This window comes from Triticum aestivum, chromosome 7B (assembly GCF_018294505.1).
Source record: "Triticum aestivum cultivar Chinese Spring chromosome 7B, IWGSC CS RefSeq v2.1, whole genome shotgun sequence".
Classification (NCBI taxonomy): Eukaryota; Viridiplantae; Streptophyta; class Magnoliopsida; order Poales; family Poaceae; genus Triticum; species Triticum aestivum.
The window spans coordinates 250,233,287-250,257,470 of NC_057813.1; positions in this window are offsets into that span (position 1 = coordinate 250,233,287).

Sequence of the window (24,184 nt, forward strand, 5' to 3'; positions counted from 1 at the left end):
TTTAAAATTTTACCTCCTATGCAGCCGTTTATAAAATCTGAGAGTTGGCCAGTTCTCGGCTTCTACCCCCATGTAACTAGTATAGGGGTGTTCGGGATAAATCTAAACACTCTTTATCCAAGTTTTTGGTCCTTTAAGAGGTGTTTAGCGCAACGAACAAGGTAATTGGACTATACAGCTTTATCACCCTCACTTAGCCAAAGAAGTTCTATAATTTTAAATTTTGGCGTAGCCCCTGGTATTCGGAAGGCCGAACTTGGGGTGCTATACATGCCTAAATCGGACAAAGACCGACTCATCGCATCAAGCGGAAAAAATCTTTAAGGATTTGAAACCTCTCGAACAGCGACCAGCTCCCGCCGCATCATGACAGTCAGTTTTCGGCTTTCTCTACTGAGGTGCTCGTCCAGAAGAACTGGGACACAATCGCAGTAGTTCTCCCTTTACTACCCTAGCCGATATAGCCAAACGTAGGGTAGCAAGCACAGGAGCCGGGCAACCCAACTATTGACCCAAGACATGATTCAGAGCTGATCCATATAATGCTATAAGTTCGGGGTGCCGCACTGTTAAAATTGTTCGGACTTTCTTGCCGTGTTATGGGGTACACTAAAGCCCCTGGCGAGCTGAACGTACCCGAATGTACGGGTGTGATTTGTAATCAATAAATAGTCAAGGGAAAGAAAAAATGAAGTAATATTATTTTCCATTGTTATATGAGTAATACGTCAAGGCGTATGTATACAAGTAGTGCATAAGGAAATAGGGCTATTTGACATACCCTAACCAAGAGCGAGCTGCGTGTGGGTATGTAAAACAGGTATTGCGATCGTTAGCAGAGACCACCTGGGGATTCCCTTGTACGTCAAAGCTCCTTGCCTCCTTGGTGTATCTGTCCTATGATGGGTCCGATGATCAGGTTATCAGAAGAGCCTCAAGAAGAGAGGAACCTGAAAGAAGGAAAAAGGTGAAGGTATGCGGATCCCGGGGCGGTTGAGCCGCATTGTGGACAGCGGTCTAGCTGTGCCTCTGTCTATGCCCATGGTATTTTAAGTGCATAATTATGTATGCGGCACGGGTTTCACCGCTCGATTGGGACTAGGGCGGAGGCCGAATTGCTAGGTGAGCTCTCGACGGGCCGGACGATCCTGTTGCAGAGTAGTTCGGACTTGCTTGACGGTGTCCGAGGACTTTATTTCCGAAATGACAGTCTGCCTAAGGAGGTTGCTCTGTACTTCTGCTGCAAGGGCCGCGGTGTGCTCCTCCGTACGGAGGGAGCACTCTATATTTCCATTGATTGTTATAACATCGCGAGGTCCAGGCATCTTGAGCTTGAGGTAGGCATAGTGTGGCACCGCATTCAATCGAGCGAATGCGGTTCGTCCAAGCAGTGCATGATAACCACTGCAGAAGGGGACGATATCAAAGATTAACTCCTCGCTTCGGAAGTTGTCCGGGGATCCGAAGACCACTTCCAGTGTGATTGAGCCTGTACAACAGGCCTCTACACCTAGTATGACACCTTTGAAGGTGGTTTTGGTGGGTTTGATCCTTGAGGGGTCGATGCCCATTTTGCGCACGGTATCCTGATAAAGCAGGTTCAGGCTGCTGCCACCGTCCATGAGGACTCGTGTAAGGTGGAATCCATCAATAATAGGGTCAAGGACAGTGCGGCTGAGCCACCATGACGAATACTGGTCGGATGGTCCCTGCGATCAAAGGTGATTGGACAGGAAGACCATGGGTTGAACTTTGGGGCGACTGGCTCCATCGCGTAGACGTCCCTTAGTGTGCGCTTCCACTCCCGCTTGGGAATGTGGGTGGCGTATATCATATTTACCGTTTTGACTTGGGGGGGGATTTCTTCTGTCCCCCCTGTATTCAGTGGCCGGGGCTCCTCGTCGTCATCAGTATGCGACTTCTTTTCCTTGTTTTCAGCATTTAGTTTACCGGCCTATTTAAATACCCTACATTCTATGTTGGTGTGGTTGACTGGTTTATCGGGGGTGTCGTGGATTTGACATGGGCGATCGAGTATGCGGTCCAGACTGGATGGGCCCGGATTGTTTCTTTTAAATGGCTTTTTCCGTTGACCGGACTTGGAGCCACTAAATCCGGCATTGACGGTCGTGTCTTCAGCATTATCACCATTATTCCGATGTTTGTGTCTATTGCGCTAGGGCTTGCTGTTGCTATCTCTGGCGTCTGAAGTGCCAGGATTTCTTGATGTGTTGTTGCTACGAGCCAACCAGCTATCCTCGCCCGCACAAAAGTGGGTCATGAGTGTCGTAAGGGCTGCCATGGACTTCAGCTTCTCTTGGCCGAGGTGTCGGGCAAGCCACTCGTCACGGATGTTATGCTTAAAGGCTGCTAGGGCTTCGGCATCCAGACAGTCAATGATTAGGTTCTTTTTAGTTAAGAACCGGGTCCAAAATTTCCTGGCTGACTCTCCAGGCTGTTGGGTTATGTGACTTAAGTCATCAGCGTCCGATGGTCGCACATAAGTGCCATGAAAGTTGTCAAGGAATGCGTATTCCAGGTTCTCCCAACTGCCAATGGAGTTTTCCGGCAGACTATTCAGCCAGTGCCAAGCTGGTCCCTTGAGTTTTAGTGGGAGATATTTGATGGCATGGATATTATCGCCGCGGGCCATGTGAATGTGGAGAAGGAAATCTTCAATCCATACCGCGGGATCTGTTGTCCCATCATAAGGTTCGATGTTTACGGGTTTAAACCCTTCTGGGAATTCATGCTCCATTACTTTGTCAATGAAGCATAGGGGGTGTGCGGCGCCTCTATGCCGGGCTACATCACGACGTAGTTTGGATGAATTTGGTCTGCTGTATTCGGCCCGGACGGATTTGTATTTAGTATATCCAGTGTGGCGGTTATCATCACGTGTTGGGACGCGCCCCCGCGATCCGTAGATCGATCTTAACTATCCTGCTTTGTTTTCCAATTCGTCTCGCGGGTCATGCGTGTAGCCCCAGGCCTTCGTGTTTTTATTTATTTGGCGACGGGGTGCGGGCTGGTGTTCGGACTGATACGCCGCTTTGTCTCGGGCACGAGGTGGTCGGTCAGCCGCATCCTGCGCTTGTAGTATAGGCTCTAGTGCCTCGTCCTCGAATTGAGGTAACAACCTGCGTCTCGAGTAACTTTTGGTTGGGCGCTCGAGTTCGTATTCCTTGGCCACAAGGACCTCAGTCCATCTATCAGTGAGCAGATCTTGATCAGCTTGAAGCTGCTGCTATTTTTTCTTCGCGCTCTTTGCAGTGCCTATAAGCCAATGTCGGATATCGGGTTCCGGCAAAACCCTTAAGGTTCAAACTCTGGGGTGCGCATGAAGATCTTCTCCCTACCAAAACACACCCAAAACCTCGCCGCGATTCTAACCTAACACATGAACAACACAAGATACACGAGGTTTATACTGGTTTGGGCCACCGTTGTGGTGTCATACCCTAATCCAGTGTGTGGTGTGGTGGATTGCCTCTTGGGCAGATGATGAATAGTACAGAGGAAGAACAGCCTTGCGAGGAGAGGTGTTCTTGTGGTGGTGGGTGTTCTGCTTCGTTAGGATTCTATCGGGTCGGTCCCCTTCTATTGTGGTGGCTATATCTACATATAGGGGCCCTGGTCCTCTTCCCAAATATTGAGCAGGAAGGGAGCCAACAATGGCCATTTTGAAAGGGGACAGCTAGTACAAGCTATCCTGACTAAAGGTGGTCTTCGACTGCCAAACGCACTAGCGATAACGCCGTCTTGGGCTCCAAGGTGACCTCTGTCCCGCCGTCCTGTTGGTCTTGGTCTTGTTGCACCAATATGGAAACCTTTTCCTGATGCCTTGGTACTCCGCGCCTATGCTTGCCCCTTTTGCACCAAAGAGGAAACGAGGACACTGCGCAGGCTGGCGCCCACCTGGTTTTGATCGTCATGGCTTGCGTCATGAGCACCTTGTGAGGTACCCCTTGCCTTGATCTCTCCGCCTCCTCGCGAGCCTGCCTGGTGAGGCCGCCCTTGAGGTGGCCTTGCATCGTCTGCCCCGCGAGGCTCGGCCCCTCGCGAGGGTCTTAAGCTTGGGTTGATGAAGATGGGCCGTACTGGGCCACTGCTGAGCCACGCTGCAGGCCGCAGGCAGGCAAGTCTGGGGACCCCCATTCCCAGAACACCGACAGTAGCCCCCGGGCCCAAGGCGTGCTCGGACTTGGCTTAGCAGCAAAACCAAAGGGCAAGTGTGGACCGCCATGGGGCCCCATAGCCTGTGGCCTTGGTCGCAGCGTGGCGATTGATTGGACGTGGGCGTCTTTGCTTCCCCATGCTGCCTCGACAACTGCCCGACTGACAAAAGGCTAACCTGGGTAAGGCTTGCCTTCATTGCTCTCTTTCACCTTGCTCCAGATCCCCTTCCTTGCTCTCTTGCTTCCGAAATCTCCAGATCCGCTCCATCCTTCCCCTTTCGAGAAATTGCGCCCCGGAAGGCCGTGGCCGAGGCCCTGCCGGCTTGGTACTCGCCGGCCCTGGATGCCCCCAACATGTCAGAGAAGAATTTTGTCACTACGCGCCTGATGACGGTGGCGCAGGGCAGCGAGATGGGGGAGACCGGACTCCGGGCCGGCTCTGCCGAGACGGAGGCTAAGGGGAGCACCTTCTACCCCTTATTCATGAGCATCGTCATTGCCGGTCTGGTTCCTCCCTTCTCCGAGTTCTTCTACGCCGTCCTCCGCCATTACAGGTTGCAGGCCCTTCATCTCCATCCCAACTCCGTACTCCTTTTGTCGATTTTCGCCTACTACTGCGAGGCGCACGTTGGGTGATGCCGTCTGTGGCTTTGCTGCGCCACTTCTTCTCCCTCTGAATCACTGGCGGTCATACCTCGGCGTGTGCTGGCTTCATCGCGTACTCCGAGGCCAACACGATCTCAAAGACCGGGAAGAGGGTCGACGTCTTCCGGAGCAAGTGGGTCATGATGGATGCCAGGTGCATCCACTCTTGGTTGGTGTTGCCAACGGAGCAGCCCCAGCCCAACGAGGGGTGGTCCCACGCGATGCTTGATGACAAACGGGCGAAGTTGGTGCTGGAGAAGATGAACGCCGACCTGAGGTCGGGCAACGTGAAGGCGGCGAAGCTGACAGGGGCCACGCTCCTTAGGGGGTTCCTGACGCAGCGGGTGGATCCACTTCAGGTGCACTCGCGTCCATTGTGGACACTTGGGGGTGCGGACGAAGATCTTTGCCTGAACTCGCCGGCCCTGGCCGACAAGGATCTGGTCGCAGCTCTCCGCCTCTTGGTTGGAGATGACCTGGAATGTGTGGAGGGCGCTCCTGCCCCTCCGTTCCTCCAAGACGACTGGCAACAGGTGGTGGATGCCATGCCCACCTTTGATGGCCGCGGTCTGGTGCCGAAGGTGCCTCCTGGGGGCCAAGGGGCGACCGCGCCAGTGGAAGTGTCTTCCGATGATTCCCGCGGGGGAGGAGAGGAAGATGAAGAAGAAGAGGAGCGCGACTTAGAGGCGACCGCTGAGGGGACGGGGAAGACCTCCCCCCAACACAGGGCCAACATCCTCTGCACCCTGCCGGACAATGACAAGGCCGACGCCATGCGAGAGGAAGAGGACCCGCCTGTGATCCTGAAGAAGGACAGGTCGGCGCTGATCTCCCAAGGGGCTACTCCGGCCCGGACACCGCCCGAAGCCGGCTCCAGCCCTTCTGGCGTGCCCTCTTCCGCTCCTGGACCTCTCGAGGCTGCACCCCGAACCAAGGGGCTTACGGTCTTTAAGCTCAGCAAGAGGCTGGTGGCCTATGCCGCGATTGACCAGTAAGTGCTCGAACTCCGTCTTGTTCTTGTTTTTGCTGACGGGGCTTGACATTCTCCATCGCTTGGCCAGGCCGCCGCTTGCAGCGAAGAAGAAGAAGGGGGACGTGGTGGCTCCGCCTGGGGTAGGCTCATCTGCCGTAGCCGTGCCTTCCCCCTAGGAAGAGGAGGCAGTGGAGCTCACACCTCCCCTGCCCCGATCGTCCTCGCGAGGTCCAGAGGAGCGCTCTGGCAGGGTGCCAGCCCCCATGGCCCCGCTAACTCTGGAGGTGCCGGTGCCTGATGCTGTTGCTGAGGTGGACAAGACTCAGGAGCTCTCAGTCTCCCAAGTCGTGATCACGTTGCCGCCTCCTCCTTCTGCACCACTGGTTCTTGATTCTTTTGCCTCCTCCGCCGTCTTGGACCGTGCCCTTACTGAGCTGGGCCAGCTGCGAGAAGACCTCCAGGGCGCCAACTCCCACCTGGTAGCCGGGCGCCTAGAGCTGGTCTCTGGCTGGGTTCACTCTGATACCTCCATCCGAGCGGCGCTGAGCCGGGCTGCGGCGGCTTCTGAGGAGGAGAAGTAAGCCGCCACACAGGCCGCAGCCGCCCACGATGCAGCACTGAAGGATGCCACGATCGCCCAGGACCGTTGCAAGGCGCTGGAGGCCGAGCTGCAGGGTTTGCGTGACGAGCTCGCCAAAGAGGCTCACGACTGTCACGCGAAGGAGGAGGAGATGAAGGCTCGGGAGGATGCCATCGGGGACCGCGACGCTGAGGTGGCCGCTGAACGCGGCCGACTGAGGACACTGGAGCAGAAGTTGAATACGAGAGGGCCGAGCCAAGGCGAAGGTCCTGGTTGAGGACCGCGTGGCCTTCGCGGATCTTGAGGTGAGATCTCGCAAGGTGCTGAAGACGCTCTATGATGGTGGCCTGGAGAGCCGCTGGCTGGGGCGAAGGACGGCCCTGCCCAACTGCTTCCCTTCTTGGTCGAAGCGCTTGAGGAAGTCGTGACGGGCGTCGGCCCCATGGTCGAGGTTGAAGCTCACGTCCTTTCTTCTCCGGCGCTGATGCGGGTCCTCAGCCACATCTACCTTAATGACCCTCGCGCCAACCTCGATGAGCTGCTGGAGCCTGTGGACGACGAGCGCCCAGGGAAAGTACTGCTAATTCCACAGCCTCGGGAGGTGGAGCTGGCGGAGGCAACACCACCACGGAGGCGGGGCTCTTGGCGAATGACGGCGCTGCCCAAGGGTGATCTTCTCGCGGCTTCTTTCCTGTTTTAACTCTTGCAATATGCACCGTGCCTCGTGGAGGCATTTAAACTTGCATTTGGTATCGCAAAGACAATTATGGTTTGTAATATTTGCTTCCTGATTTGCTTCGAGATTTTTCGGTTTCCTTCCTATTTGCTTTGTGTTCTACGTCGGCAGGGCCCGGTACTACGCATACCTCAACCGCCATTAGCCCCGACCGGATCACCAGGACGGGACCAAGGAGTGAGGGGCTACGTGACAAGTTAGGCTCCTGAGTTGCGATGCTTAGGAGTCTCCCTTGACCCGCAAACAGCAAATAGGGAGGGAGTGTAGGGGTGGATCCGGCGTTCTAAGTCGGCAGGGCCCGGCCCCGCGCATACCTCAACCGCCGTTAGCCTTGCAGAACTAAGGAGTGAGGGGCTACATGACCAGTTAAGCTCCTGAGTCATGATGCTCAGGAGTCCCCCTTGACGTTCAAACGGTCTTCATACCTTGGCTCTGCTCGTGGAGGGGCGCGTGACGACCAGGTCCGAGGGACCTGGCAGGTTGGCGTGCGCTCGGGCGTGACCCGGGGACAGCCCCCTCGCATGACGCTCCCAAGGGGAGGTGTTGCGATGAGGCCACACACTGAGCTCTGGGCTCCCTGAGGTTGATACGGCTGTGGGCCGCCCTCTGTTGTTTATCACCAGCGCGGGGCATAGCGCTTCCGTATGTGTACGGGCATATCCGCTCCTCGACAGTGTCGTTAGCCAGCACAGAGCATGGTGCTTCCACTGGTACGTGGGAGGGCCCTACCTCAAGGCGGGTTGCGCCTGGTCTTGAGCCTTGGTCGGTTGTGTGTTCCTGCGATATGGTTAGATACAAGTGCTCTATGTCCTCAGGTCCCAGCCCTCGAGCGAGCTCAGCCGCCGTTGTTATGCCAGGTCGTGATGCCATGGACAAGGCCAGGGGATGAGGGTTGGAGAGCCAGTAAGAGCTCCTGAGTCGCGATGCTCAGGAGCCCCCCTTTTAATGCGCAAGCGATTTGCATGAGGGAGAGAAGGCCCGTGGTAGGCGGCAGATGATAATCATAGGCAGGTTAAGCATGAAAGGAAAATCAACTTGGATAAATGCAGAAGGGATACATGCCACTGGGTCAGCCCCGAGCGGCTTGGGGATGATGCAGCCCGAGGGGTGCCCCCAGCAAGGTAAACTAAAGACATAAGCAAAAGGGATACATGCCGCAGGGACGGACCCAGGCGACCTGGGAATGATGCATCCCTGAGGGCTCTCCCAGCTGAAATGAACTCGAAAGGTGTCACCTGATACCATTGTAGAGGGGGTGTTGGAGTAGCTAAAGGTGCGTGGTGAAGAGGCCAATCCCCACAAGCCACCAAAGCCCTCAGCCTCGGGAGGCTCTGGGGTCCAGGTGGTTCCTCGAGGACCATCTCCATCTCCGACAGGACCGCGTGATGCCTGGCCTCCTAAGCCACCAGAATGCTCCACTGATGGCACTGGTGAGTGGTAGTCGCGTTCGGCAGGCTGAAAGGCATGCGAACATAGCTGTGCTGCGGACCCTCGCAACGTCCCACGTGCGAAGGCCAGAGGCGCTCCTGAGATGTGGCTCGGTTGAGCCCTGGGTAGTCGACACAGACACGCAGCCCGCCATCCTCGCCTGGATGGAGAGCTACACCAGGTAAACAGTGATCGCCATGTATGACTCTTGATTCCTGAAGCTCCTGAGTAGCCTTGGTGATGAACTCCTGAGGGTTGGGCCTTCCTTGCCCCATGCCTTCCTGAGGGAAACCGTGCTGCAAAGTACGCCTCCAAGTGGTGACCGAGCGCCACCCTCGTGATCTTGGCAAAGTCTGAGGCCCTCTAGAAGAGAGCCCCCGAGCCCTGCCCGAGGAGGGCGCCAGGTGCGCCTTCCTATGCGATGGAGGGAGGCGCCCCTTGCACGGGCGCATATCCTGATGCGGCACCTCTTGAAATGCCAACCTCCTGAGGCCTTGAGCTAGGTGATGTCTTCCTCTTGGGAATTGCCTTAGGAGGGTTCTCGCCCTTGCTGTCTGGGTCCTCGATTGATGCAGCTTGGAAGGCATGCTCGAGCGAGCACACCGCATCCTTCTCTTCGCAGGGGACTGTGATGATTCCGCCGCTTCTTGGCATCTTGTGGACATTGTAGCCATGGTGGGTCACCGCCATGAACTTGGCCAGGGCTAGGTACCCGAGGATGGCATTGTATGGCAGGCGAATGTGGGAAACGTCGAAGTCGATGAGCTCGGTGTGGTAGTTATTGCGCTGCCCAAAAGTGGCAGGGAGGCGGACCTGCCCTATCGGGGTAGTGGAGCCGTCAGTAACTCCTGAGAAAGGCTTGGTAGGCTGAAGTTGATCATATGGCACTTGAAGATTGTTGAAGATCTCGACGGACAGGACGTTGAGCCCTGCGCCTCTATCAATGAGGGTCCTGGTGACTTGCACGTTGCTGATGACTGGGGAACAAAGCATTGGGAGGACGCCAGCTGTAGCCACACACTTGAGTTGATCTGCTGAGCTGAAAGTGATGGCGCACTTGGACCACCTGAGAGGGCGCGTGGCCTCGAGCTTGGGGAGGACTGCATTCACCTCGCGAGCGAACTTCTTGAAGATGCACTGAGAGGCTGGGGCCTAGGCACCGCCCAAGATGCAAGCGATAGCACGCGGATCCTGGAAGCCCCCAGCCCCCTCGTCCTGGCGGTGGTCATCATACCTTCTTGGCGGTGGCGTCAGAGGACGAAGGTCTGTGTTTCCCTGCGGGCGATCCTCATGAGGCTGATCCCTCCAGGCTCCCTCACGAGGCTGGTCCTGCCAGCAATCCTTGCGAGGTCGGTCATGCCACTCCTGGCGAGGGCCTCGGTGGTCTGATAACCCACAAGTGTAGGGGATCGCAACAGCTTTCGAGGGTAAAGTATGCAACCCAAATTTATTGATTCGACACAAGGGGAGCCAAAGAATATTCTTGAGTATTAGCAGTTGAGGTGTCAATTCAACCACACCTGGATAACTTAGTATCTGCAGCAAAGTATTTAGTAGCAAAAGTGGTATGATAATAAAGGTAACGGTAGCAAAAGTAAAGATAATAGTTTTGAGGTTTTTGTAGTAGTTGTAACAGTAGCAACGGAAAAGTAAATAAGCGAAGAACAATATGTGAAAAGCTCATAGGCAATGGATAAGTGATGAATAATTATGCCGGATGCGATTCCTCATGTAATAGCTATAACATAGGGTGACACAGAACTAGCTTCAGTTCATCAATGTAATGTAGGCATGTATTCCGTAAATAGTCATACGTGCTTATGGAAAAGAACTTGCATGACATCTTTTATCCTACCCTCCCATGGCAGCGGGGTCTTGGCGGAAACTAGGGGATATTAAGGCCTCCTTTTAATAGAGAACCGGAACAAAGCATTAGAACATAGTGAATAGATGAACTCCTCAAACTACGGTCATCACCAAGAAGTATCCCGATTATTTTCACTTCGGGGTTGTTGGATCATAACACATAATAGGTGACTATAGACTTCAAGATAGGATCAAGAACACACATATATTCTTGAAAACATAATAGGTTCAGATCTGAAATCATGGCACTCGGGCCCTAGTGACAAGCATTAATCATAGCAAAGTCATAGCAACATCAATCTCGGAACATAGTGGATACTAGGGATCAAACCCTAACAAAACTAACTTGACTACATGGTAAATCTCATCCAACCCATCACCGTCCAGCAAGCCTATGATGGAATTACTCACTCACAGCGGTGAGCATCATGAAATTGGTGATGGAGGATGGTTGATGATGACGACGGCGACGAATCCCCCTCTCTCGAGCCCCGAACGGACTCCAGATCAGCCCTCCCGAGAGAGATTAGGGCTTGGTGGCGGCTCCATGTCATAAAACGCGATGAAACTTTCTCCCTGATTTTTTTATCCCCGAACGTGAATATATGGAGTTGGAGTTGAGGTCGGTGGAGGTCCAGGGGAGCCACGAGATAGGGGGCGTGCCCTATAGGGGGGCGCCCCTGTCTCATGGATAGGGTGTGGGCCCCCTGGTGTATTTCTTTCGCCCAGAAATTCTTATTAATTCCTAAAAGTGCCTCAGTGGATTTTCAGGACATTCCGAGAACTTTTCTTTTCTACACATAAAACAACATCATGGCAGTTCTGCTGAAAACAGCATCAGTCCGGGTTAGTTTCATTCAAATCATGCAAGTTAGAGTCCAAAACAAGGGCAAAAGTGTTTGGAAAAGTAGATACGTTGGAGACGTATCAACTCCCCCAAGCTTAAACCTTTGCTTGTCCTCAAGCAATTCAGTTGATAAACTGAAAGTGATAAAGAAAAACTTTTACAAACTCTGTTTGCTCTTGTTGTTGTAACATGAAAAGCCAGCATTCAAGTTTCAGCAAATATTATGAACTAACCATACTCACAATAACACTTAGGTCTCACAATTACTCATATCAATAGCATAATCAGCTAGCGAGCCATACTAATAAAACTCGGATGACAACACTTTCTCAAAACAATCATAACATGATATAACAAAATGGTATCTCGCTAGCCCTTTCTGAGACCGCAAAACATAAATGCAGAGCACCTTTTAAGATCAAGGACTGACTAAACATTGTAATTCATGGTAAAAGAGATCCAGTCAAGTCATACCCAATATAAACCAATAATAATGATTGCAAATGACAGTGTGCTCTCCAATAGGTGCTTTTAGTAAGAAGGGTGATGACTCAACATAAAAGTAAATAGATAGACCCTTCGCAGAGGGAAGCAGGGATTTGGAGAGGTGCCAGAGCTCGATTTTAAAATAGAGATTGAATAACATTTTGAGCGGCATACTTTCACTGTCAACGCAACAACTATGATATGGTTGTATCTTCCATAATACATGCATTATAGGCAGTTCCCAAACAGAATGGTAAAGGTTTATACTTCCCCAACCACCAACAAGCATCAATCCATGGCTTGCTCGAAAAAACGAGTGCCTCCAACTAACAACAGCCTTGGGGGAGTTTTGTTTAATTATTTTGATTTGCTTTGATCTTTTTGGATCATGGGACTGGGCATCCCGGTTATCGGCCCTTTCTCGTGAATCAGGAGCGGAGTCCACTCCTCTTGAGAATATCCCACCTAGCATGGAAGATATAGGCAGCCCTAGTTGTAACATGAGCTGCTCGAGCATACAAAACAGAATTTCATTTGAAGGTTTGGAGTTTGGCACATACAAATTTACTTGGAACGGCAGGTAAATACCACATATAGGAAGGTATAGTGGACTCATATGGAACAACTTTGGGGTATAAGGAGTTTGGATGCACAAGCAGTATTCCCGCTTAGTACAGGTGAAGGCTAGCAAAAGACTGGGAAGCGACCAACTAAGAGAGGGTCAACAGTCATAAACATGCATTAAAATTAATTCACACCGAGTACACACATGAGTAGGATATAATCCGCCTTGAACATAAATATCATGAAGGCTATGTTGATTTGATTCAATACATGAAATGTGCCAAGTCGAGTCACTCAATACATTCAAAGGAGGATACCATCCCATCATACCACATCATAATCAATCTAATAGCATGTTGGCACGCAAGGTAAACAATTATAACTCATAGCTAATCAAGCATGGCACAAGCAACTATAATCTCTAAATGTCATTGCAAATATGTTTACTTCATAAAGCTAACTCAGAAATGATGAACTCATCATATTTACAAAAACAAGAGAGGTCGAGTTCATACCAACTTTTCTCATCTCAATAAGTCCATCATATATCGTCATTATTTCCTTTCACTTGCACGACCGAACGATGTGTATAATAATAATAGTGCACATGCATTGGACTAAGATGGAATCTGCAAGCATTCAACTCAAGAGAGGAGACTGGGTAATATGGGCTCTAAATTAAATAAACAATCATGCACATGAGAGCCACTAAGCATTTTCAATATGGTCTTCTCGACCCCCAAAGGAAAGAAAAGAAAATGAAACTATTAACACGGGAAAGCTCCCAACAAGTAAGAAGAAGAACTAGAAATCTTTTTGGGTTTTCATTTTAATTTCTACTACAAGCAAGGAAATTAAACTAACTATTTTTTTGGTTTTTCTTAAGGTTTATCAAACACACAAGAAGAAAGCTAGAAAAAGAAATTTAAACTAACATGGATAATACAATGAAAGAGTATGAGCACCGACGACTAGTGTGTGAACATGAATGTAAAGTCGGTGAGAAATATATACTCCCTCAAGATTAGGGTTTTGGCCTAAGTTGGCCTAGTACCAAGGACCGCCTGGCTGATATCCATAAGTGAAACCGGGGTCGTACTGAGATGCAGCGGCAACCGCCTCTTGAGCTGCGGCGTGCTGGCGAGCTGCCTCCGCTCTCCTCTCGTGTTTAGCTGCTTCCTCCCTGGTGACAGCATATCTTCCTTTTGCCTGATAATCAAAAAGGTGGGGAGCAGGAAGAGTAACAGGGACGACGTTGTGTCTGTCATAGGTTAGTCGATATTGGAGGAATTGTTCATTCCTCCCAAGAAATTGATGATTGACCATAGCTTCATAATCCAAAAGAACAGGTGGTATAATCATATCCCCTTCTCGTGGGGCTATACCAAGATAGTTAGCCACATGAGTTGCATAAATTCCTCGAAATAAATTTCCCTTTCTACTATTATTCTGCAACCTACGTGCAACTATTGCTCCCAAGTTGTAACCTTTATAACCTAACACAACACTCTTGAGGACACACAGATCAGGGACACACATGTGGCATGCTTCATCTTTACCATTAATGCATCTATCAATAAAGAGAGGAAAATAATGTATAGTAGGAAAATGAATGCTCCCTATAGTAGCTTGTGCTATGTCCCTAGATTCTCCCACAGTAATACTAGCAAGAAAATCTCTAAATTCAGATATGTGAGGATCATTAATATTACCCCACTACGGGAGTTTGCAAGCAGTTGTGAAATCCTCTAAATCCATGGTATAAGATGTATCATAAATATCAAATATGACACTAGGAGAATTACGCGCACAGTTATATTTAAACCTCCGAACAATGGAATCAGTCAATTGATAGTACTGAGGACACTTATCTTGTAAGAAGTCCTCCAGCTCGGCATTACGCACATACACGTCAAATTCCACCTTGAAGCCTGCTCCGGCCATAAAATCATCGAATGGCCACTCACAAGCTCGTACATCCGCGTCCCTCGGCAATTCAACATCTTGCTCACGTATAGCAATCCTTGGCCCTTTCTTCACCGAGGAACCACCTTGGTACATTCTTCTAAGCATAATTCTTTTTCTGAAATATTTCTGAAATTTTAGTAACTTCGAAATAAGAGTGAATAAAACTAAACAAGATTGGTAGCAACTACTCCGACAAGTGCCTAGAGCCTATATCATGCATTTGAATTGCTTGGGACCTCATAAATTTAACATGCAAGCACAAGAACATGGTCACCTATGCAGCAAAAATTTGCAATGAATAAAGCACTAGAACAAAAACTAATTGGACCAATGGAGAAGTCACATACCAAGCAACAATCTCCCAAAGCAGTTTTGTGAATGGAGCTTTGAGCAAGGAGATCGAACATCGCAGCAAAACGAGCTAGAACTCGTGCTTGAGCTGGATGGGGATTTTTTGGGGTAGAAGATGAAGTGTGTGGGTGCTGACATAAGTGGAGGGGGGCCACCAAGGGCCCACGAGACAGGGGGGCGCGCCCTATAGGGGGGGGCCTCCACTCTCGTGGCCCGGTGCTTGCCCCTCCTGCAGTGTTTTCAGTGCCTAAAATCCTCAAATATTCCATAAAAAACATACTAAATTTGCAGGGCATTTGGAGCACTTTTATTTTCGGGATATTTTTTATTGCACAGATAATTCAGAAAACAGACAGATAATACTATGTTAGCTTTATTTATTCTAAATAACAGAAAGTAAGAGTGGGTACAGAAGGATGTGCCTTCTAGTTTCATCCATCTCGTGATCATCAAAATGAATCCACTAACAAGGTTGATCAAGTCTTGTTAACAAACTCATTCCGAATAACACGGAACCGGAGAAATTTCGAATAACACTAAGTTACCTCAATGGGGATATGAAAATCCCCAACAATAAGAATATCATACTTTTTCTTGACAGTAGGGAGAGGAAATTCAAAACCTCCAATAATAATAGTTGGAACTTTTCCAATAGAATTGATGCTATGAACTTGAGATTGTTTCCTCAGAAAATGTACCGTATGCTCATTACCATTAACATGAAAAGTGACATTGCCTTTGTTGCAATAAATAACAGCCCCTGCAGTATTAAGAAAAGATCTACCAAGGATGATAGACATACTATCGTCCTCGGAAATATCGAGAATAACAAAGTTCGTTAAGATAGTGACATTTGCAACCACAACAAGCATATCCTCACAAATACCGACAGGTATAGCAGTTGATTTATCAGCCATTTGCAAAGATATTTCAGTAGGTGTCAACTTATTCAATTCAAGTCTACGATATAAAGAGAGAGGCATAACACTAACAATGGCTCCAAGATCACATAAAGCAGTTCTAACATAATTTCTTTTGATGGAGCATGGTATAGTTGGTACCCAGGATCTCCAAGTTTCTTTGGTATTCCACCCTTAAAAGTGTAATTAGCAAGATGGTGGAAATTTCAGCTTCGGGTATCTTTCTTTTATTTGTGATGATATCCTTCATATACTTAGCATAAGGATTTACTTTGAGCATATCAGTCAAGCGCATACGTAAGAAAATAGGTCTAATCATTTCAGCAAAGCGCTCAAAATCCTCATCATCCTTTGACTTGGATGGTTTAGGAGGAAAGGGCATGGGTTTCTGAACCCATGGTTCTCTTTCTCTACCGTGCTTCCTAGCAACAAAATCTCTCTTATCATAACGTTGATTCTTTGATTGTGGGTTATCAAGATCAACGCAGGTTCAATCTCTACTTCATTGTTCTTGCTAGGTTGAGCATCAACATGAACATTATCATTAACATTATCACTAGGTTCATGTTCATCACCTGATTGTGTTTCAGCATCAGAGATAGAAATATCATTGGGATTCTCAGGTGTGTCTACGGTAGGTTCACTAGAAGCATGCAAAGTCCTATCGTTTTTCTTTTTCTTCTTTTTAGAAGAACTAGGTGCCTCTAAATTATTCCTCTGAGAATCTTGCTTGATTCTCTTAGGGTGGCCTTCAGGATACAAAGGTTCCTGAGTCATTCTACCAGTTCTAGTAGCCACTCTAACAGCAAAGTAATTTTTATTATTTAATTCATCAAGCAAATCATTTTGAGCTTTAAGTACTTGCTCAGCTTGATTAGCAACTGTAGAAGTATATTTGCTAATGAGTTTAAGTTCACCTTTAACTCTAGCCAGGTTATCGCTCACACGTCCTATCTCGAAAGCATTATTCTTTAACTCTCTACCAACATAAGCATTAAAACTTTCTTGTCTAGCCATAAAGTCATCAAATTCATCTAAGCATGGGCTATGAAATTTAGTAGAGGGGATTTCAACTTTATCATATCTATAGAGAGAATTTACCTTTACTACCTGTGTCGGGTTATCAAGACAATGTGGTTCTTCAACAGGCGGTATATTAAGACCATGTATTGCTTCAGTATGCTTAACATCTTCAGCTTTAATACCCTTTTCTTTCATTGATTTCTTTGCCTCTTGCATATCTTCAGGACTGAGAAATAAAACACCTCTCTTCTTCGGAGTGGGTTTAGGAATAGGCTCAGGACTTGGCTCAATTGGTTCAGGAATTGCCTCAGGAATTGGCTCAGGAAGAGTCCAATTATTTTCATTAGTCAACATATTATTCAATAATATTTCAGCTTCGTCGACTGTTCTTTCCCTGAAAACACAACCAGCACAACTATCCAAGTAGTCCTTGGAAGCATCGGTTAGTCCATTATAAAAGATATCAAGTATTTCATTTTTCTTAAGAGGATGAACAGGCAAAGCATTAAGTAATCGGAGAAGCCTCCCCCAAGCTTGTGGGAGACTCTGTTCTTTGATTTGCACAAAATTATATATTTCCCGCAAGGCAGCTTGTTTCTTATGAGTAGGGAAATATTTAGCAGAGAAGTAATAAATCATATCCTGGGGACTAAGCACACAACCAGGAGCAAGAGAATTTTACCAAGTCTTAGCATCACCCTTTAACGAGAACGGAAATATCTTAAGAATATAATAATAGCGAGACTTCTCATCATTAGTAAATAGGGTAGCTATATCATTCAACTTGGTATGATGTGCCACAACAGTTTCAGATTCAAGGCCATAAAAAGGATCAGATTCAACTAAAGTGATAATCTCAGGATCAACAGAGAATTCATAATCCTTATCAGTAACACAGATAGGTGAAGTAGCAAAAGCAGGGTCAGGTTTCATTCTAGCATTAAGAGACTGTTGCTTCAATTTAGCTGATAATTTCTTAAGATCATATCTATCATTGCAAGCAAAGATAGCTCTAGCGGCTTCTTCATTCATAACATAACCCTTAGGAACAACAGGTAATTCATAATCATTGGGAGAACCTTCATCATCACTATCATCAATAATAGCATCTTCAATATTTTCATTCCCCCTAACTCCAGCAAGTTGTTCATCAAGAAATTCACCTAATGGCAAAGTAGTATCACGCACAGAAGTAGTTTCATCATGCATAGCAGAAGTGGCATCATCAATAACATGTGACATATCAGAATTCATAGCAGTAGCAGGTTTAGGTGTCGCAAGCTGTCGGCGTTCAGGGAACGGGGGTACCCAGACTTGCCTGCCTGCGGCCTGCAGCGTGGCTCAAGGAGTGGCCCAGTATGGCCCATCTTCATCAACACATGCTCGAGACCCTCGCGAGGGGCCAAGCCTCGCGGGGCGGACGACAGGAGGCTTCCTCGGTCACGGCCTCATTAGGCTGGCTCGCGAGGAGGCGGAGAGATCAAGGCGGGGCACCTCGCGAGGTGCCCATGATGCAAGCCATGACGACCAAGGCCAGGCGGGCACCAGGCGGGCGCCGGCCTGCGCAGAGTCCTTGTTTCCTCCTTTGTGCAAAGGGGGCAAGCGCAGGCGAGAGTATCAAGCAAAGGCAACCATTTCGGTGCAACAAGACCAAGACCAGCAGGACGGCAGGATGGAGGTCATCGTGGAGCCCAAGCCGGCGTCATCGTCAGGGTCTTTTGCAGGCGAGGACCAACTTTAGTCAGGATAAGTGTACTAGATGTTCCCCTTCAAAATGGCCAATTGTTGGCGCCCTTCCCACTCAATATTTGGGAAGAGGCCCAGGGCCTCCGCCTATAAATAGGACTAGCCACTCCCAGGGTAGAGGGATGGAAAAAAGGGATCGGCATCCGCATCTGGAGAGATCCGCATCTGAAAAGGGAGAGAGATCAACAACAGAGAGAAAGAGAGGCGATTGAACTGACCTTAGCAGTTCATCGCACCAGCCTAGAACAGCCCCTCGCGAGGCTGTTCTTCCTTGTACTGTTCATCATCAGCCCTAGAGGCAATCCACACACCACACACTGGAGTAGGGTATTACACCACAATGGTGGCCTGAACCAGTATAAATCTCGTGTCCTCTGTGTTGTTCTTCGTGTAGTTTAGATCCTTGCGAGGCGACGAGACATGGGTAGGCAGGGTGTGTGATCTCCGCATGCACCCCAGAGTTTGAACCTTGAGGGTCTGCCAGAACACGAAATCCGACATTTGGCGCGCCAGGTAGGGGTGCACCGGAATCCGCCTTCCGTCGCCTCGTGTTACGCCGCCCGTCGCATCATCATCATCATGTCTGGCGACCCAACGGGCAATCCCGATCCCTGGGCGGCCTGGCCCGCCCGCGTAGAGCCGCTTGCCCAGGGCGACCTCAACCCTGTGCCCCAGGCAGCCCGCGGTCCGCAGGGCGCTGCAGGCCGCGGGCGACGCGGCCAGGCGGCACCAACTCTCACGCCGCGATAGGTGCGGTCGGCAGCAAGGGCCTCAAGCCACGCCGTGGCCACGGCGCCGTACACCCAGCGGGAGCAGGCAACCTCAAGGGCCACGCTCACCGTGGCCCGGGAGCTACTGTGATGCAGGCTGCTAGAGGGCGGCCGCGACGTGCTCCTGGAGCGGGTGGCGGAGCTCCTGGGCTCCACCGCCTCAGGGGCTCACCCCTTCGGCGCCCAGCGACCGCCTCAGGCCCAAGGCAGACCGCACGGAGGCCCCACACACGCCCGCACAGCTCCGAGCAGATTCCAGGGCCACTCCAACACCACCCTGGCCGTCGGCGCCTGGCTGCTGCTAGTGCCGCCTCCGCCTCCGGCCAGCGAAGGGGGATCCACTGCAGTCCATGGTCCCGGTGGGCCGCCGCGCTACCACTCCCAGGTGGGCACCTCGAGCGGGACCGCGTGGCACACGGGGCACTACAGCGAGGCATTCAGGGTGGCGGCCCCGGAAGCGTATGTGCCCCACATGGTGGATCAAGGACACGCACAGGAGGAAGACCATGGCTCGTTCCTTTGCCCAGGCTCGGGGGAAGAGACACACGAAGCCGAACTCTTTCAGGAGCCCAGGGAAGGCCACGTCGACCACGCTGGAGGCAGCGACTATCGGGTACCGCTAATCCCTCAGGAACAGGCATACGCTAACCATGGATCGCAGGAGGTACAGGTCGTCGCGCCGGATGGCCGCCCCATTCCAGTAGCTTCCTACCCCTCAAGAGGAGGGCACCGGGGGCTGCACGAGGGGGACGAGATCCGGCCTCGCCCCCGTGGCGCTCGGAGCAAGGCGTCCTCAGGAGCTAGGCCCTCTACCGGGGAGGTGCCTCAGGGCCTGCCCCCGGCAGAGGACTCGTGGTAGTCAGGGGAACCGCTGGCGACCGCTCTATCCCATCGGTGGCGTCCTCGGTCTCCGGCCGTCATCGTTGGCGATAGAGTGTGGCGCAAGGCGGGGCCCTCGTCTGGCGATATGAAGCATGGCCGGTACCTGTGAAGAAGGCCTAGTGCATGTGAAGCTTGCCGCCCCGTGACACTCTCACATAATAATGAGTGGGGTTGTACACGCCCCGGAGTCTCCGGAGAGCCGCCCTCGGGCCTCAGGGGCTCCCGCCCACGCCTAGCAGCAGCACTTAGCTCCGCGCTGGTGAGAAGACGTCGAAGACTAGACTAGGTGCCGGACACGGCCTTTCTGCTTTTTTGCCTTTCCTTTGGTTGTCGTTTTTCCCCCGTTCGGATTTAAGTTGGATTTGAGCTTGAGACTTGCGTGTGTTCAGGGAAGGGGTGTTTAGTCTCGTTCGACCAATTTCTCGCGTTCTGGTTACCGCCTTACGTCCATCCAGCCTCAGTCGCCTTCCCTCGTGAGCCCCTCGCGAGCCGGGCCAGGCCCAGCATGCACGCAGCCCCGACTGCCATCGCCACGCCCTCTCAGGAGGTTCCCCTTGCAGGTTCAATAGGCTCGTTCAAGAGGCACTCAGGACACCACGGCCCTCCGCAGGCTATCTCGAGGCCCACGCGGGTCAAAGGTAAACAAGCCAGTCGACTTGCCATGAAACCAGCCGCCTGGCGCAGGCACACGGGTGATATCATGTCAACAAATACGCTAACTGCAAGTTTTTACACGAGGGGATCCCCCTCCCAAAATGCTCTTACAACCCTCTAGGCCAAGCCCGAACTCTCTCTGTGCAGGGTAAAAGCAGGAACAGCACGCGGTTAATCGGATAAATCCCCCAATGCATCATCAGGGACACCTCCGGAGTCGCCATTGGCATTACTGGCCTCGCCGTCGCCTTCTGCGCCGCCATCATCACCGCCTGGGCCATTCACCACTCCACCCTCATCAGCAGCTACGACCACACCATCATCATCAGTGGTGAAAGCCCTGACAAGGGCGTCCACGTTGTCTTCCACCCAACATGCTAGATCACCCCGGATTGCTAGGGGTACCGGTGTGATGGCGGTATCAAAGTCAAAATGGGGGTCCATGTTTTGGAGATGACTGAAGACACAAGAAAAAGCATGCCCAAGCAAGGCACGACTCCTCTCCCCCACCAACCTGCCGGCTCTGCCCGACCGAGTCTCCAGCTGTGTCACCACATCAGTGAAGAACTGAAGCTTACCGGCAAAGTTAACCACATGAGGCTCCCCAACGGCTGCCTCGCAGATGTTACCCAGGGCCATGTTAGCTCTTTCCCGGAGCGTGCGGAGCATAGGGCCATGCTCGTCCTCCAAGGTCTGCCTCTGGCGTATCTCGTCCTCGCTCCACTGCGTGATGGCCTCAGCCACGTCCACCCTTTGACGGAGAAGAAGCACCTCGGCGCAGGAGGAAGCCAGCTCCACCTGTGCCGTGCCAAGGGCGACTCGGGCAGTGTCCGCACGCCGCGTCACTTCGTCCAGCTTGGCCTTCAGGGCGGCGGTCCTACCCTCTGCTTCGACTTTGATCAACTCCAGCCTCTCCTCGAACTTGCTCTCAAGGTTCAAGCGGGCCCCACCACCCAGCGATCAACCTCTTCTGAGGCTCGGGCTTCCCTCGTGGCAACGTCATCCTCCGCCCGCGCCACCAGGTGCTCCCTCGTCTCCAACCGCTCGAGGTCCAGGGTGCGCTCGGTGGCCTCCATCGTCAGTGCATCCTCACGTCTCTGGAGCTCCGCCCGGTTGATCGAGGCCCCCTTCATCGACGCAAGGGCCGCCTCACACAACTCCACCTTCTCCTCCAGGGAGCTACTCCAGGCCCGTAGATCCCCGCCCGCTCCTCAGCGGCCATGCGCCGCTGGTCAGCCTCCTGAGCCTCCTTGACGGCCCGGGAGCAGGCCTCCTGAGAAGCCGCCAATGACACCTCGGCTTCCTCATTATCGAGGTCACGCTGGTGGCGCGCAAGGGCAACGGCCACCTTCAGGTTGAGCCTCTCCTCAGCTAGGCGCAGGCCCTCGGCCGCAAGGCGCGTGTCCTCGTCAACAAGCTCTATACCAAGCTGGCTCACTGAATCACCCGCCCTCCGGAGGAACCCTTGGTGGAGGGCGCGGTGCTCCCAAGTGCGCTCGAGCACGTCTTCTGCGTCATCCTCCGCCCGAGGCACGCGCGGAGGGCCACAGACCGGCACTCCCCCTCGCGATGGCCGGACGCGCCTCGCCAGAAGCATGGCCCAGAGCTGGTTCGTCCCCCAAGGAAGAACGCAAGACCGACCTTAGCCAGTCGTCGTCCACGACCAATCGAAGAGCCTAGGGCAGGCTGGCTATGCCCCGGGAGGGTTCGCAAAGGATGGTCGTGAGGTGCGTAGAATCATGACGCATCACAGGATGGCTCACCTCTCCAACTGACCTCACCACAAGGGCAGTGCTCCAGCCCGGGGCGCTTGGGGACGGTGGAGAGGGCGAGGCCTGGAGGGATGGCTCCTCAGCCATCTCCATGAGCTCGGCAGGAAGGGCCCTGCAAGGCAATGATCAGCTGAAGCAGCAGGAAAGTAAGGGACTGAGAAAGGGGAAGGCTTACTCATCAGTGGCGAAGTACTTCCTGTGCTTCAATAGGCGGCAAGGGTAATCATCACCCAAGGCCTCCCTTCTCTTTCGGAGAGCCTCGAAGTCCACACAGAAGCAGCCCAGGAGCTTGGCACAAGGGTCAGCCTGCGATGAGGAAGAAGCGCCAATGTGACCAACACCGGGGGCATCGCCCTGGCACCCGCCGCCAGACGCCACACCCTGAAGGGTGGCCGGGGCCTCAGGGGCCTATGCCACGGGAGATGCGGGCCGTGGCTCAATACCTTCAGCCGCCGCAGGCCAGACCTCAGGAGCTTCCGCCTCAGGAGTTCCGCGTGGCGTCATCGTCCCGACGGTGGCCCCCTTAGCCCCCGGCGGCCCTTGCCTCCCAGCTCCACCACTCGAGGAGGGACCGTCGTGGGCAACCGGAAGGGCAACCACCACGACTGGGTTCTTGCGAGGTCCCCTGAGGCCTGCGGGGCGCAGCCCCCATTCATCGAAGCTGGGCATCTGCTTCACAAAATTAGCCCTGTTTGAGCAAAGGTACAGCAGGGCGCCCCCATGCCGGATGCTACCAGGGGAAGGGTCCCCAGTTAGGATCATGATAACCTTCCTCAACACTTCAGGCATCAGATCTTCCTCTTAGAGCCTCATGCAGTCTTCACGCCCCCCAAAGGCCCACATCCGGCGGGAATGACGCTGGAGAGGGGCAATGCGGCACAGGAGGAACTCCTTCACCACCTTGGGCGCCATCACACCGAGCGCCCTCAGGTTCGCAAAGCGATGCCAGACGAAGGCAAGCCAGGAGCTCGTGAGCGTCTCCTGGCCCCAGCCTAAATTGGGGATAGCGGGCAAGGTGGGCTCTGAAAGCAGGGGGCTGGGCACTCTGACATCCACGTACAGCCACCGCTCTCGGAACCCAGACGCAGGCGCGGGAAGGCTGAAATCAATTCCTGAAGCCGTTGTTTCTGGTGCGGCAAGGAAACTCACGCATCCCAAGCATTGGGTGGGGTCGCTGAGGCGCAAAGAGAAGAAGTGGCACAACAAGGCAACCGAGGGAGGAATGCCCATCATCGCCTCGCAAACAAAAGCGAAAATGGCAAGAAGAGTAATGGATTCGGGACCCAAATGCATCATGTGGATCTGATAATGGGAAAGCATGGCGTTGAAGAAATCAGAAAAGGGGGGAACCAATCCCTCCCACAGGGTGTCAGCAAAGTACCGGACCTTGGTGACTATTCTGTCAATGGAGAAGTGAGACGCGGGCCAGACCGTCATCCTCCCACACTCGTTGAAGATGGGGGCAAGGGCGGAAGTGACCTTGTCCAAGCCTTCCAGGTTGAGTATGATCGAATTATCAACAGTAGGAGCCGTCGACGGTGACGGGCCGGGTGAGAGCACAGACTTTTGCCCTTTCCCCTTCTTCGTCAGAGCCATGGCGACAAGAAGGGGGAGGATTCGAGATTGGATTGGAAGCGAAGGCTGGAGCTTGAGAGAAGGAAGAGCAGGAGGCACGTGAGCGGTGAGAAGAGGGGTGACTGTGTGCAACCGCGGGTCCGCCTAGCTAGGCGCAAAATAAGGAGGCGTGGGGCAACAGGGACGCCCACGTCCAATCAACCTCCACGCGGCACCCAAG